We start from the raw sequence: 6,231 nt of genomic DNA on the forward strand, positions 1-6,231 counted from the left end.
TTTAGCATCCTTTTCAATCCAAGCTCTTAAATTCACCTTGCAATACAAACATGATTAAAATAGAATATTAAGCATTATCATGTTCATAAAAACAAGTAATAGATGGGGTCCAATACGTAATATTTGACCCTCAACACATTCCCAACCAGCATTTTGCTAATCCCGAGCAAAGTATGAGAAAAATGAACTTTAATGCGCAATGTTCAAACCTTTTTCAGAAAATAATCTTTTGTGTACTTAAGTATGACTGAGTAGACTTAAGATGAGAAATTGAGATTTTGAAAACCTTGAGTTGAAACACACAAGCAATCAATCAATTAGGTCCTTTATCCATTAGGTCAGAGCATAGTTCGCATATCAAGTTTTTCAACGTGCTTAGTGAAAATGCTATCTTTTCATAATGTTAGCCATACTCACCACTTCAAGATTGGCTGAAAACACAAGTACTGATTCCGAACTTATCCCCTTTTCCTTCTCTTTCCAGTTTTTGATTTTATATCGACGATCATTTGTATTTATTCTTCTTCATTAGACATTACATCATTTTTAATGACATTTTTCATTCCCCTCAAAGATGTTGTCATTCTTCATGACCTCTTAGTCGATCTCCTATTTTTTAACTGCTTCTTTCTTATTTTAAGGTGGATAAGATTCTCTAGACTCGGTTCTCAATATCTTTCAATGATCACCATACTAACAAGCAAAAAATCTAGTACTATTCACCGAAAACAATTTGAATAACATAATATTCGAATATCCTCTTAACCAAGTGAATGTAAGAACCATAAGTGATGGTTACTTAGTTGCTCCAACTCCAATAATTCAAAATTCGACTCTATCTTATCATCATACTCAAAACAGTCTTAAATACACAACTCATCGCTTTCCAAATAGATAAACATTGAAAATTTTTCAAAAATTATACAAATTTTGCTCAAAACTGATTAGTTTACCTAATCCCCCATCCCTAACCTAAAATCTACATTGTCCTCAATGTAAAAGAAATAAGCGTGATTTGTAAAAGAACAACGTAATTGAAAGAGAAGTGATGGAAAGATAGTAACTGATGAAGATATTTTGAGGCTTTTTCTAAAGGATCTCATGGTGAAGGTGGTTAGCACAAGAGTTTAACAACAAAAAAGAACTATCCTAAAATAAACAGAAAACAAACTATCCTAAACGGCATAAAGCCGACTATCCTAAACATAACATGAAAGCAATAAACCTAACTACACCTCCACCAGACTAGGTGATCAATCCTGATAAATAGGATTATTCAGAGGTATGGACATGTCCTCTAAATCAAATTTCTCAACAAATGGCTTTAATCGATGTCTATTCACTTTAAATTCATTACCATTGTTTGGATTTTGAATCTCGATAGCCCCATGAGGATAAACATTGGTAACAGTGAAAAGGCCAGTCCAATGAGATCAGGGTTTGCCCGGAAAGAGATGTAACCAAGAATTATACAAGAGGACTTTCTGACCTGGTGTGAATGATTTTCAAAGAATGTGTTAGTCATGAAATACCTTCATCCTGTCCTTGTAAATTCTCGAGTTCGCATACGCATCATTCCGGATCTCCTCAAGTTCATTCAATTGAAGTTTGTATAGCGAGCCAGCATTGTCAAGATTGAAATTCAAAATTTTAATCACCCAATAGGCTCTATGTTCTAACTCCACAGGCAAGTAGGAAGCCTTCCCATAGACAAGTCTAAAGGGAGCATTTCAATAGGGGTTTTAAATGCCAGTAAGCCTATAAAGCATCGGTCAATCGGATTGACCAATCTTTTCGATAAAGGTTAACCATCTTTTCCAAGATATGTTTAATTTTTCTATTAGAAATCTCAGCTTGTTCACTTGTTTGTGGGTGGTATGGAGTGCTCACCTTATGAGAGATGTCATATTTCTTCATTAAGTTCACGAATGGCCTATTAGAAAAATGTAAGCCCCCATCACTAATGATGGCTCGAGGTGTTCCGAACCGGGAAATGATTTTCTCTTTTAAGAATTTAATGACTATTTGATGGTCATTGTTCCGGCACAGAATCGCTTCGACCCATTTAGTGACATAGTCTACGGCAAGCAAAATATATAAATTTCTAAAAGATTGGGGGATGGTCGTATGAAATCAATACCCTAGCAATCAAATACTTCAATGATCAAAATGGGATTCACAGGCATCATATTTCGACGGGAGAATGCTCCCAACTTCTGACAACACTCATAAGCTTTATAAAACTCATGAGTGTCCCTAAACATAGTGGGTCAATAAAAGCCACACTGCAGAATCTTGGTCGTGGTCTTTTTGGCAGAAAAGTGACCACCACAGGCCTGAGAGTGACAGAAGGAGTTGACACTTTGGTGTTCATTGTCTGGCACACATCTCTTTAAGATTTGGTCTAGACAATATTTAAACAAATATGGATCATCCTAGAAGAACTTACGAATCTCGATGAAGAATTTTTTCTTATCTTGCGCAGTCCAATGTGTTGGCGTGAAACTTATGACATGATAATTAGAAATATCAGCAAACCAAGGTGAATGGGAGACTTTGAAAAATTGTTCGTCAGGGATCATGTCATTTATATGTGTCGTCTTAAGGGAATCAGAGAGATCAAGGCGAGAAAGATGGTCAGCCATTACGTTTTCTACTCTCTTTTTATCTTTTATTTTCAAATCAAATTCTTGGATAGAAGGAAGCATCTTATCAGGTGGGGCTTAGCCTCGTTCTTAAAAAAAAGATACTTGAGTGCCACATGATCCATGAATATGATGATCTTAGATCTGATCAAGTATAACCTAAATTTGTCCAAAGTGAACACTACAACTAAGAGTTCCTTTTCCGTAGTAGAGTAGTTCACTTGGGCAGGATTTAGAGTTTTACTTGCGTAATGAATAACATAAGGCTTCTTATCTTTTCTCTGACCTAAAACTGCCCCAAGATCATAGTCAGACACGTCGCATATAAGTTTAAAAGGAAGGCTCCAGTTGGGTGGCTGCATGATAGGTGTAGTAGTTAACATGCCCTTGAGCTTAGTAAAAGTTTCTTGGCATTGCTCAGTCCACTCGTATGGTGCATCCTTTTGAAGTAGATTACATAGAGGACAAGAGAGATGACTAAAGTCATTTATGAATCTCCTGTAAAAACCAGCGTGTCCTAGGGAGGATCGCACATCTCGTATGTTCTTAGGTGGAGGTAGGTTAGAGATAAGATCAATTTTATCCTTATCTACCTCAATTCCCTTGGACGAGATGGTATGTCCAAGGACAATTTCCTTACGAACCATGAAATGACACTTCTCCCAATTGAGTACCAAATTCTTTTCTTCACTTATTTTCAATGCACATTTAAAATTCTCTAAGTAATCACTGAAAGATGGACCAAAGATAAAGAAGTCATCCATGAAGACCTCTAGATATTGCCCCACCATGTCAAACAAATACTCATCAATCATCACTGAAAAGTGGAGGAGGCATTACATAGTCCGAATGTCATCCTTCGGTAAACAAAGGTGCCAAAAGGACATGTGAACGTGGTCTGTTCCTGATCTTCAGGGGCTATCTCTATCTGATTGTAGCCCGAATATCTGTCAAGGAAACAGTAATAGGAATAACCAGCCAGCCTTTCTAAAATTTGATCGATGAAGGGCAAAGGAAAGTGGTCGTTCCTCATGACGGTATTCAACTTCCTGTAGTTAATGCACATTCTCCAAAAAGTAGTAACTCTAGTTGGCACGAGTTTATTGTTGGCATTAGCTATGATGGTGATTCTGAACTTCTTGTAAACCACCTAAGTTGGACTCACCCATTGACTATCGGATATCGGATATATGATACCCACATCCAATAGTTTAAGAACCTCAGCTTTAACCACTTCCTTCATGTTTGGATTTAGTCTACATTGTGATTGCCGAGAGGTCTTCGCATTATCCTTCAGATAACTACGATGAGTACAAATTGAAGGGTCAATTCCCTTGAGGTCTGCAGTCGATCATCCAAGGGCTCCCTTATGCTCAATGAGAGTAGAGATGAGCATACTCTCTTCTTCTTGCTCAAGGTGGGATAAAATCACCATCGGGTATGTCTCATCTTGACCTAAGTAGACATATTTCAAATCAGAGGGCAAAAGTTTTAGTTCAAGCTTTAGTGCCTTAAGGTTAGACAGTACAGGCACTATATCAGTTTGGGGCAATTCTTCAAATTGTGGCCTCCACCGGTTAACTTCAAGTACTGGCACGGTATCAAGTATGGCCCCAGTCTCTTTAATCATGTCATCAGCAAGCCAGGCATGTCTCTAGAGGGTCAGAGGATAAGGTAAAGAATGTTCTATCTTCCATGAAAGAGTCAATCACGTTAATGTCGTGGAAATCATCATCATCCTCTAACTGTCTGCCCATATTGAAAAAGATGTTTACCTCTAATGTCATATTTTTAAAAGACATACTCATGATTCCATTGATGCAATTAATGATTGTGTTTGAAGTGGTAAGGAATGGGCAACCAAGAATGACAGGAATTGGAGTGCTCATGTTACTGATGGGTTGCGTATCTAGGATGATAAAATCTACCGGGTAGTAGAATCTATCAACTTGAACCAACACATCCTCAATTACCCCTCTTGGTACATGAACTGAGTGATCAGCAAGTTGTAATGTGGTTAGGGTGGGTTTTAATTCACCCAAACATACCTGTTTGTAGACCGAGTAAGGAATCAGATTTACGCTTGCTCTTAAATTAAGAAGTGCGTACTCAATGTGGAAATTCCCGATTACACAAGCAACGGTTGGGCTATCTGGATCTTTGTATTTTTGTGACACATCTTTCTTTAGGATGTCACTCACTTTTTCAGTTAAGAAGATTTTCTTTTGAATATTTTGCCGTCTTTTGGTCGTAAACAAGTCTTTCAGAAATTTGGCATATTAAGGTATTTGTTTAACCGCATCCAGTAGAGGGATGTTGACCTTTACTTATTTCTGCACCTCTAGAATGTCCTGAGAGTTAGAGAGAGGTTTTGGTGCAACCAACCGTTGGGGGAATGGAGCAATCGGCTTGCCTTGAAGTTCCAGTTCCAATTCTTATGGAGCAGTGCTAGATCTGTCATTGTTATCCTCTTTCAGGTCCTTAGCTTTTCAGCCCTTACCGGAATAGATTTGTCAATTATTTTCCCACTCCTATAAGTGGTGGTAGGCTTAGCTTGCTCCATTTAATTTGAAGAATTTGGATCACTTATTTCATATTGCAGTTTAGGATTGGGGAAAGGTTGGGCTGGAAGAATCCCTTTTTCCCTAATTATTTTTTTTTTTGTCTCACGCCGTTGTATGGCCTTTGAAATGTCTTGAAGGGTTTGCAATATACCCTGAGTGATAAGCTCTTGGTTTTGAATATGTTTTAGAATCAGATCCTCTCGAGGTTTCACTTGATTTGGAAGTTGATTGAAAAAACCTTGGGGAGTAGCAGTTTGTCCATTCCTCCAACTGAAGTTTGGATGATTTCTCCAAATAGGATTGTATGTATTGGAGGTAGGTCCATTGAAAGGTCTTTGGTAATTGTTCACGGTATTGGATTGCTTATTCAACGCCTCTTGAAAGGCAGGTATTGTTAGACAATTTTCAGTTGTGTGAACATTGCAAGCACTAATATCGTAAACAATTTCCTTAACCTTATCCTTCTTTAATTCCATGGCCTCGAATTTCCTTATGAGATTATCCACTTTAGCATTGATATCATCATCCTCTTTCAGAAGATATAATCCGCCCCTTTCCTTTGTTGTGCATTTTCAACAAGTCTGTCCAACTAGTCCCACACATCATCGACATTTTTATTCGTGAATTCCCCATTACACATTGTCTCAACCAATTGGCGCATGGAAGATGTCAGTCCATTATAAAAAAAAGTGTGTAATGCGCCACGTTTCAAAACCGTGTTGTGGGCATGAATTGGCAAGATCCTTGAACCGCTCCCAACATTGGAAGAATGTCTTATCCTCCTTTTGGGCGAAGTTCATGATTGAGTTTCTAAGGGTGTTCGTTTTATGATGTGGAAAAAATTTCTTTATGAACTCCCTTATCATATCATTCCATGTGCCAATAGATCTGTAACGTAGTGAATGCAACCATGTCTTAGCTTTCTCTTTCAAAGAAAAGGGAAAAAGTTTCAGTTTGACTATGTCCTCAGACACGTTCGGAAAATATAAAGTGGCTATGATCTTGTCAAAATATTTCATATT

The 6,231-nt window shown here is 37.7% G+C and overlaps 1 non-coding gene across 1 annotated transcript; it reads left to right on the forward strand.

Annotated features, from left to right (window-relative positions):
• The first annotated feature begins 5,920 nt into the window (after nt 1-5,920).
• Nucleotides 5,921-6,027, forward strand: LOC131230087 (small nucleolar RNA R71). Its single transcript, XR_009163812.1, has one exon. It is a non-coding gene; the product is annotated as a small nucleolar RNA R71 (small nucleolar RNA).
• The last annotated feature ends 204 nt before the right edge of the window (nt 6,028-6,231 follow it).

This window comes from Magnolia sinica, chromosome 16 (assembly GCF_029962835.1).
Source record: "Magnolia sinica isolate HGM2019 chromosome 16, MsV1, whole genome shotgun sequence".
Lineage (NCBI taxonomy): Eukaryota > Viridiplantae > Streptophyta > Magnoliopsida > Magnoliales > Magnoliaceae > Magnolia > Magnolia sinica.